Raw genomic sequence first — 9,750 nt, 5'->3', positions numbered from 1 at the left:
GTCAATACATATTCAGGAGAATAATTACATTAGCAGAGCCTCCTTTTCTTAGTAACTGCAGACTGTGAGAAAAGTCTGCTGCTGTGCAGATTGTGGAGTGGCTGGGAGAGAGAGAGTCTGAGGGACAGAGCCCTAGGGTGCTGAGACAGAACAGACACTGCAAGAGGAGGGTCATAAAGACTGGAGGGGAGAAAGGCAGAAAATCCAGACCACAGGCCAGTGGGAGTATAAACCTTTTTAGGACCTTGGGGTGGTTTGTGGGGGCAAATTTGGGAAGGTACTGTGAGGTTGTGGGGGTGCGCGATCATGGAGCTCCTGCAGGGTGGGGCTCCAATCATGTACTTGAATATAGTTTTGGCAGGCACACAGTTAGCTAGAAGGCCTCTTCTTGAAGGCCCCCTGACAAAATCTGGAGTAGGCACAGACTGGGCAGTTTAGGGGGGACCCTCAGCTGAGCTTCCTGCCTCCAGAGTTCCTATAAACACAGGGAAGGGGATGGTTATGCGACAGAGCTAGAAGCAAAGCTGAGCTGGGAACGCTTGATTTAAAACCATCTGATCCCTTCTTAGCTACGGGGCTGCAGAGCAGACGCTCGCTGGGTGGAGGGGCGGGAGGGGCGGGAGGGGGCGGGTGCACAGAGCAGCCTGACTTGGAAAGTGACTGTGCCTTGAAATTTTGGGACTGCTTGGTGATTCCTGGCCAGGTCCTGGGCTTGAGTGTGGGCTGGGGGTGGGGAGGGGGTGTAGCCCTTCCTGGAACTGTTGATTCACCTTCCTGAGATCTCTGGATCTGCTCCTTCGGGGGTGAGACCGCCATGGGGCCGGCTGGAGACTTTTCTTCTGGTCCTTTTTAGCCTTGGTCCAAGAAACCAAGGCTTTGGGCTTGTCTGGTTGGATTCCTTCCTTCCTCCCCCCTCCCCCAACTCATACCTCCTCCCTTTTCTCTCAGCATCCTCCACTAATAGACCCTGGAAATGAGACCTGGTGGGGCCCATATTTGGGGAGGTTGTCAAATGTGCTGGTTGCCACTAAAAACTTGTAAATGAAGGTTCAGGATGCTGGGGGCCTGGGCTGGCTGAAGGGTATGTTGTTTAGAAAACCCACACCCCCTACACACACACACACACACACACACACACACACACACACACACACACACACCCCAGCTGGGAGCTGGGAGGGAGAAATGTCTCCACTAGAGTCAGAGGGGAGCCTGCACTGGGGCTTGGGCCAACTTTCCCCTCTCCTGGGCCTCTCTGCTCTGGGGGAGTTACATGTTCTCTTCCACTCAGACGCAGCTTGGGAAAGAGCAGGGGCCCTTTTAGGGAGAGAGAGGGAAGCAGGCCTAAGACACTGTGAAAGCCCAATTCTTAGCTTCAGCTCCAGGCCTGATCCACAATCCATTTTCCACTCTGTTATGAGCATCTGGTGCTTCCTCAAAGGTTATTTAGGGGAAATGCAGTCTCAGAGCTTTGCTTCTTGGGGGGCTTTGGGGACCAGTTAGTACAGCACCCCCTTTTCACTGGAAGGCTAATTTAAAGCAGTTGGATTTGGCAGGGTCTGGGCCACTTTTTTTTTTTTTTTTTTAATTTTTGCTGAGGCTCAGGTTCCTGACAGAGACAGTGTCCATGGTGAGCCGATCGGACTCGGTGGCCATTGCGTTCCTCATTTCGTTTGACAAAAGCCTCAGAGATTCTTTTTAAAGGTAACAGAGCTCATGGCTTCCCTGGGTGTTCTCAGATCAGGGCCTTAATTTGTTTGTTCGTTTAAAATCTTGGCTCGCTGCAGGCTCACAGTCGGGTCTTCCTCTGAGCATTGTCAGGCTGTGCCTGTGAAGGGCGGAGGGAGCTTGAAATAGGAGAGGTATTTGAATATGGGAAATATTTGAATAACCCCAAGAATAAGGCAGAGACTGGTCTAGTATAGGGGGTTCACAGGTGCAGTGGGCAGAATCATGGTTAGTGGTGGATGGTGGACACCTGCAGACAGGAATCCTTACAGCAGCAGAAGAGACCGGTGATCCAGGAGGGTATCTGTGCAGGGCCAAGGGGCTTCAGCACCCCAGAGATCAGAGGGTAGTTGAGCTGTTTGTAAGTTGGGCAAATCCTTGGCTCAGGAAGCTTTGGAAGGAGGGGCCTTGGAAGCTGAAAGGTCATACCAGAGGAGGGGAGGGAAGAGGAAGGAGAGAGAGAGGGAGAGGAGAGAGAGAGAGAGAGAGAGAGAGAGAGAGAGAGAGAGAGAGAGAGAGGTGTGGAGGTGTATATGGGGGAGGTAGAACACAAAGTGGGGGAGGTCTGAATGGAGCACAAACTAAATTATAACTTGCTGGCTTTATCGTTTTTGGGGAGGGACTCAGGAGGCTGCCAACTTTGATCTCACTTTCTGGAGAGATCTTTAGGGTACCTCTTATAGCCACCGCCCAAACCCTGGAGATTTGGAGCCTTCTGAGAGAACTGGCTCTTGGCAGAAACTGTGGGGCACACAGAGCAGGAGAGGGGGCAACACCTGCTGGGGGTGGGCTGGGAGGGGCCAGACGTGCCAGTGGAGGACAGAAATGTCTTTCTTTGCCTTTTCCTGTGAGTCAGAATCCAGGCTCAGGGAGCGGCTGCCCTTACGTTGCACTCCACTGCCTAGTTCTGTGCCAAGCACACACAGTGGATGAATGGTGTTAGTATGTGAAGGCGAAGTGTGCGCCTCTGGAATCCTCTAGAATACTGTTAACCTACAGTGATTTCCTTTAGGTTTTATAGAATAACCAGAGACATTTGTTCACCAGGATGAGTCTGCTTTCTCTGGCAGTCAGGACACCAGGTGACTTCCTGAACTCTGCATGAAGACCCTTCGTGGGATACAGCAGGGATGGGGGCGTGGCACAGAGATCCACTGAGCTGGCCCTTGGCTGCAGAGGGCAGGCTCCGGCTGACCTAGGCTGGAGCGTGAGGTCATGTTATCATGTTCGCTAGCATCGCGTTTATTCTTCAGGAGAAGACATCCATCCTAAACCTCATCTATCCCCTGCCTGGGGGAATGAAATAGAATCGAAATGCTATCTCTGACAGGGTGTGGCACATGTCTGGCCTTGGTTACTTTTCGAAGACCATGATGTCCTTTCTGGGTTCCTTTGGAAGCCCACCTTTGTGGTTTACAGGAAGCAAGAGAGATGCCTGTCTCTTTCTCCCTCGCTTATCTCCTGAGAAAGCCTCTCCACTTCTCTTCGGTCTGTTTTTGGGTGTATGTACTCTATCCCACCTGCGTGTGGCCTTGCCTCTTTCCACGAAGGAGTGACGCCCTTCCCTTGCTCTTGGAGTGGTCAGACTGAACTCTTACGGGGGTGTGAACTCCATACAGAGACACCGCCTGTCTTTAAGATGGAAAAACGTCTCTGCGGTTCTCAGGACCTTCTGTCTGAAAGGGCCACACCAGGGGTTTGTTTTGTTTAATCCCTGAAAACTGGTTGCCTGTCCCCTACCACTCTCAGCTGTGGGGATGGCTTTCATCATTCCCTTTCCCAACCATTTCCCAAAATGCTCTTCTCCCCTGCTGTGTGTTTTGGGACACAAGAAGCCAGTGTGCGGGGGCCCGGGTTTTCCTTTCTTTGGGAGAAGTTGCGAACAACCTCGGTGTCTCAAGCTTTGGCTTGATGGGGGCAGGCGGAGTTGGCTCGGGGACCCGGGTTGCTTTGTGCGACCTCATTGGCGGGTCGCGGAAGGAGGGGCAGTGCCCGAGATCTGTGCTCCCTGAGACTATCTGGGGACCAAACTCCACGGCGCGCTTGGGCCCAGCGTCGGAGGCAGGGCAGAGCCGCCCAGAGGTCCCTGGGCAGCGTTATGTCGAGCGCCCCGTCCGCACCCCACGCCCCGCCCGCACCCCGCGCCCCTGCAGCCCAGCTCCGGCCACGCCCCGGCCCTCTGGGACGGGCTCACAGGCGACGGGGCGGGGGCCGGGGAGGAGGCAGCGTTCCTGCAAATCACATGATTTTCCCGCTTATATAAATCACAGCTTGTTTTTCTCAACTGGCTGCAGACTTAAAGGTGCAGTGTCTTCTTTCTCTCCCAAGGGCAGGGGCTCCCCTGGGTGCCTTTGACCGAGGGCAAGCTGGGCAGGAGTGGCTTCAGCTAGGGACTTGTCACAGTTCAGGGTTTACGCTTGGCCCCTCCTCCGTACTTGGATTATTTCCTTGGCCTGGGGACCAGGAAAAGGCAAGGAAACAGTATTACCAAGTCAGAAACCCACGCGGGATGGGGCCTCCTTTCAGAGGTGGGCCAACAGCCTCTGTGAATAGCAGTGTGTCCGAGCAACCGGCTGACACCCCGGGTGCCTGTTTTGGATCCTGAGGACTTAGGAGAAAATTCTGGTAGTCAGGGTTCTAAGGCAGGGGCTTACTGTTCTGATCTGCTCTGGCTTTTGAGGACACTGTATGTGGGAAGAAAAACCAACCATCACATATATCTAGCATCTACTGTCTAACTCCTAGGCACTGTGGGGAGAAACAGCCTTGTGATGAGGTAGGCAGACACAGAAGCAGGGGCTGGATCAAGCAGCATAGGCAGCTTCAAAACCTGTTTCAGGCTAAACAGAGGAGAGTCACAGGCCGTGCGTAATTACCTGGGGATGAATAGTTTGGATAATGAGTCCTGCAGACTTTGGGAGGAGAGCTCCTCTGGGGACCTTGGCTGCAGGTGGGCATGAGCTGGAGGCAGGAGGGGACAGCCTGCTAGGTGTCTCAGTGGGAGGGAGGAAGGAGCGTGGTGTTGGGGGGGAGTGAATAGAGTGGGCGATCTTTTTGGAACACTGAGGTGGTGAGGATTGAGGCTGGAACGCTGCAGGGTGGCCGGCCACTCTCTTGAAAGCGCTTTGAGTGTGGGCGGAGCATGAACTGTGATCCCGCGAAGGCAGAGGGAGCAATCGCCACCCAATCCCCCAGCCGAATGGGAATGCAGGTCAACAGTATTTTTGAGGATCCTACAGCAGTGTGTAAGGACAAAGGGAGGCCCCTAGGGAGGCGGTTTGGAGGGAGGCCAACATCAGGTCTCAGTGCTGGAAAGTTAGGAGAAAAAGAACCAAGCATGAGAGGGAGGTAGGGGGCTGTTTAGAAGAAAGAATTGAGTGATTGAGTGGTTTGGGGAGGGAGAGAGGGCTCCAAGTGATGTTGACTGTTGGAGGGAGGTGAGGAGGCCAGGTACTCTTTGTTTGTCTGGACTCTGGGCTCAAACAGGAATGCCCAGGGGCCTGGAAGCCAGGGAAGAGAATCTGCATAGAAGATGTCATAAGTTGAGCACGTGCTCAAGTTGAAGACAGGTCTTCAGGGGGCGGGGGTGGGGCGAACAGAGGAGAGAGACCGAGGTTGGAGGTTCCCTGGATGGGAAGAGTCCTGAGTCTTTGCAGGTAGGCCAGGAGGCCACCAGAGCTGCTTTGGGCAGGGCTATTTCTTCTCTTTGAACCAGAGTGACCTCGTCTGGAGAACGAGGCTTCGGTGGAGTTCACGATTCACCACGTTGCAGGTTTCCTTCCATCAGCTACAGCCAGGCTGGAAACGAGTGTCCTTTCCCTCCACATTGTCCTACCATCCAGAGCCTCTACTTAAAAAAAAGTCAACATTTAAAGCAAGTTTTTATAGGTGCAGGTGTTTGCTTGCGCGTATGTCTGTGTACCGTGCGCCCACGGAGGCCAGAGAGATGTCCGGTTCCTTGGACAGTTGTGAGCTGCCCTGTGGGCGCTGGGAACTGAACAGAGTCCTGAGGAAGAGTAGTCAGTACTCAGCAGATAGTCATCCCTCCAGCCGACAGCCTCCCCTTCAGCGACAAGACAGCTGCGGGAATTCAGCTGCTCTGTCGAACTGCAACTGTAACTTTGGACTTTTGTTGCTTCTTCTTCCTTCTGGAAGAGATACAAAGAAGTACTGTTTTTGTGTGGTGAAGACTGAACTGGAAATGCCGGCTGTAGAGGAAGGAAACGATAGATAAACTCGTTTCCTAAGGGCCTCCTTGTACAGATGACTGTTACCTTGCTTGACTCTTCCTCTCTTCAGGAGAGCAGGTATCATCAGGGGTCCTCTCAGCGGACAGAAGGGTTGTCAAGAGTTTCACTACTCTGTTGAAGAACCTGGAGCCTTCACATTCGGAAGTTTTACATAGTAGCCGTTTGGTGTCAGCAGGGCAATTCTGGCTTCACTGGGGTGGGAGGCTCTGGGTCATAATTACTTGTCTTTGTTTCTACTCCTGGCCTGGGGCCAGGTGGAGAAATGGGGCTTGGCTTTCTGGGGTCAGTCAACGCCCAGAGAACCCTTGGCTTTACTACATCTTTCTCCTCTCCTTTTTAGCCACACATTTTGCTGAGTGTGACTCCTGAGCCCAAGAAGAGCTTTCACAGATCCTCCTGTACCCATGGTATGAGCCAAATGTCGGCTCTAGCTGCAATCCCAACGGTTCAGTCAGTCTCCTAGGTTGCAATGGGGTGGATCCTGACTCAGCTGAGCTGCATCACCAGACAGAAGGCCCTGAGGCTCAACAAACAGCATGGAGGACCTGGAACCACCTGGTTCCACTCTGTGGATGTGTTTAGGGACCCCAATTTTCTGTTTGAATAAATTTCTTTAAAAAAAATAAAGTTTTTAGGTGAAAAAAAGCTTATATCGGAGTGAAGGATGCAGCTCGGAGGTAGAGTTCTATCCTGGTGGGTTTGAGGTCCTGGATTTGGTCTTCAGTCCCACCCCCACCCCCACCCCCGCAGGAAAAATTCACGCCTTTAACAGTTGGGTGATATAAAGCAAACAGCTAAGGTTATCTTAGCAAACATCTGCAGTGTTATCATATGTGCTGACAGACTTGTGAGAGAAATAGCAGCAAGAATTAGTAGAAAGTTTATGTACATTAAGTCTTTCTTCCTTTTTAACTGAACTCAGGGCCTTATTCATGTGTAGTATGAACTTCCAGCTCCAGGTTCTTTTTTATCTTCTCCTCCTTCTTTCTTTTGAAAACTGTCTTTTTAAATAAAGATTTTATTTAAGATTTTATTCATTTTATGTGTATGAATACACTGTTTTTGTCTTCAGACCTATCAGAAGAGGGCATCGGATGCATTACAGAAGGTTGTCAGCCACCTTTTGGTTGCTAGAACTTGACCTCATGACCTCTGGAAGTGCACTTAACCACTGAACTATCTCTCCAGCCCCCTCTTCCGTTTCCTTTCTTTTCCTTTTCTTTCTTTTCCTCCTTTTTCCTTTCTTTCTTTCTTTCTTTTTTTTAGATAGGGTTTCTCTGTGTAACCCTGGCTGGAACTTGCTCTGTAGTCCAGGCTGTGTCGAATTTTCCGAGATCTACCCCCTCTGGAGTGCTAGGATTAAAGGCGAGCCTCACCACTGCCCCCTGGTTCATCTCCTTGTGAAATGGGAGCACACTGCACTGCTGGCCAGACTGGCTCTCAGGGCCATCATCCACCTGACTCAGCCTTCCAAATAGCGGAGACTAGTCACCCACCATAGTGTCTGGCTTATACAGACATTTCATTTACAGGATGTTATTCTGTGTTAGTTAAGACATATAAACGGGGCTGGGGATTTAGCTCAGTGGTAGAGCGCTTACCTAGGAAGCGCAAGGCCCTGGGTTCGGTCCCCAGCTCCGAAAAAAAGAACCAAAAAAAAAAAAAAAAAAAGACATATAAACGACTCAAGGAGGAAAACACGGGGCTGGAGAGATGGCTCAGCAATAAAGACTGCTTGCTGCTCTCCCCGAGGCTCAGAAGCCAGAGAGCTTGGCTTGCAGCCACCTGTACTCCAGCTCCAGGAGATCTGATTCCTGCTTCTGGCTTATGTGTGAAGCTATCCACACGTGCACAATCATACACATGCATACACATAAATGAAAAATAAATCTTAAAAGGGAAGGAAAACACCTTGAAAAGCCACATTGTCAATCCAGATAATCGTCCCTCTGACAGGCCCCACTTACACCTCCCCGAGATGCCTGGCTCCTGAATCTGGTGTTTATCTTTCTAACACAGTGTTTTCGATATCGTTACTGTGTGAGTTTTCTTGAAACTTGCATCTTTCCCCGTATATTATGTTTCCCAGGTCTCCATGTTGGTAGATTTTCAGAGTCAGTTGATTCGGAGTGGAGTAAACTAGATTATTTGAATAGATTACAATTAAGTAGCCATTTCCGGTTAGTGCACATTAAAGTTGGGCCAGTTTTCCCCTGTTGCAAAGACTGGGAACATTCCTCAAACATCTCTTTATGTACACAATGATCTCTTAGGATCTCCCAACTGGAGCAGAGTTGCTGGTCCATAGAATATGGATATCTTCCATGGTTCTAGATTATTCTTCAAAGTGGTTATGCACATTGGTACCCTTACCCACTGTCACGGTTTGAAAATGCTTGGCTCAGGGAGTGGCACTGTTTGGAGGTGTGCCCTCGTTGGAGTGAGTGTGGCCTTGTTGGGGTGGGTGTGGCCTTGTTGGAGTAGGTGTGGCCTTTGGAGTAGGTATGGTTTTGTTGAAGTAGGTGTGTCACTGTGAGTGTGGGCTTTAAGACCCTCATCCTAGCTGCCTGGAGGCCAGTCTTCTCCTATCTGCTTTTAGATGAAGATGCAGAACTCTCAGCTCCTCCTGCACCATGCCTGTCTGGATGCTGCCATGCTCCTGCCTTGATGATAATGGACTGAACCTCTGAACCTATAAGCCAGCCCAATTAAATGTTATCCTTATAAGAGTTACCTTGGTCATGGTGTTTGTTCATAGCAGTAAAACCCTAAGACACCCACATTGCTCCCACCAACTTGAGGTACTATCAAACCTTTTATTCCTGTCAAATTTGGTGTGGAGTGCTTCCTTGATTTTTGTTTCTATTTCTCTGGTGATTAGTTAGCTAAATTAGCATTTTCACCTCTATTTTTGGTTATGCAGGTTTCTCTTAGGAGAATCTCTGTTGTCCGTGTTTTTCCTGTTGGAATGAATTGGGATTGAGCACTTGCCTTGCAAGCAAGACCAAGGGTCTAGGTTCAGTCCTCAGCTGGATGGTAGGGAGGGGCATGGATGGGGGCGTGGTCAGGGATCACAGGAAGACAACAGCAAGACAAAACAATAAAAATCAAGGCAACTGTTAGAAGCATACAATGATTGTTCTTTCCTTAATAGGCATTGTGTGTTTTACTCTCACAATGTGTGTGTAATATCTCTTCCCTTTTTTAGTGTGTGTGTGTGTGTGTGTGTGTGTGTGGAGTTTATGTTGTGTGTGGGGTGTGTATGTGTTTGTGTCTGTGTTGTGTGCATGTGTTGGTCTGTGTATGTGTACATGTACGTGTTGTGTGTGAGTTGTGCATGTGTATTTGTGTCTATGTTGTGTGTGTGTGGTGAGTGAGTGTGTATTGTGCTGGGGATCCAGCCTAGGTCTTCACATGTCAGATAAGCGCTCTTCCACAGAGCTGTCTTCATTCTCTTCCCCTTTCCCACCCATGCCAGGGGTTGAGCCTGTGGCCTCACAGATGCTCAGCAGTAGCAGTCTACCCCAGCCCTCTTCCTCTTTTTAAAATAGCGACAGCCCCTTAGGGAGGTTTGGATGGCAGGCTTGAGCCGGGGATCACAAAACTTTGCCATCTGACCTGGCTTTTCACTCATTGCATTAGATGATCTTGGCTAATAGAGGCAGGCATGAGAAAGCTGAGTTTTGTATTTGAATTTTTCTTCAGTACTTTGGTTGATCCGTGCATATTATGGAAACTTGCAACAGTTGGTTGTTTCCTTCTACCATATGGG

The 9,750-nt window shown here is 50.3% G+C and overlaps 1 long non-coding RNA gene across 1 annotated transcript; it reads left to right on the top strand.

Moving 5' to 3' along the window:
* The first annotated feature begins 728 nt into the window (after positions 1 to 728).
* Positions 729 to 6,623, top strand: LOC120093628 (uncharacterized). Its single transcript, XR_005487032.2, has 2 exons — positions 729 to 1,704; positions 6,319 to 6,623. It is a non-coding gene; the product is annotated as an uncharacterized LOC120093628 (long non-coding RNA).
* Positions 6,624 to 9,750: the final 3,127 nt, after the last annotated feature.

The sequence above is a fragment of the Rattus norvegicus genome, chromosome 7 (assembly GCF_036323735.1).
Source record: "Rattus norvegicus strain BN/NHsdMcwi chromosome 7, GRCr8, whole genome shotgun sequence".
NCBI lineage: Eukaryota > Metazoa > Chordata > Mammalia > Rodentia > Muridae > Rattus > Rattus norvegicus.
The sequence above is the reverse complement of the archived record's forward strand: the minus strand, read 5'-3'. Positions and strand labels throughout refer to the sequence as shown.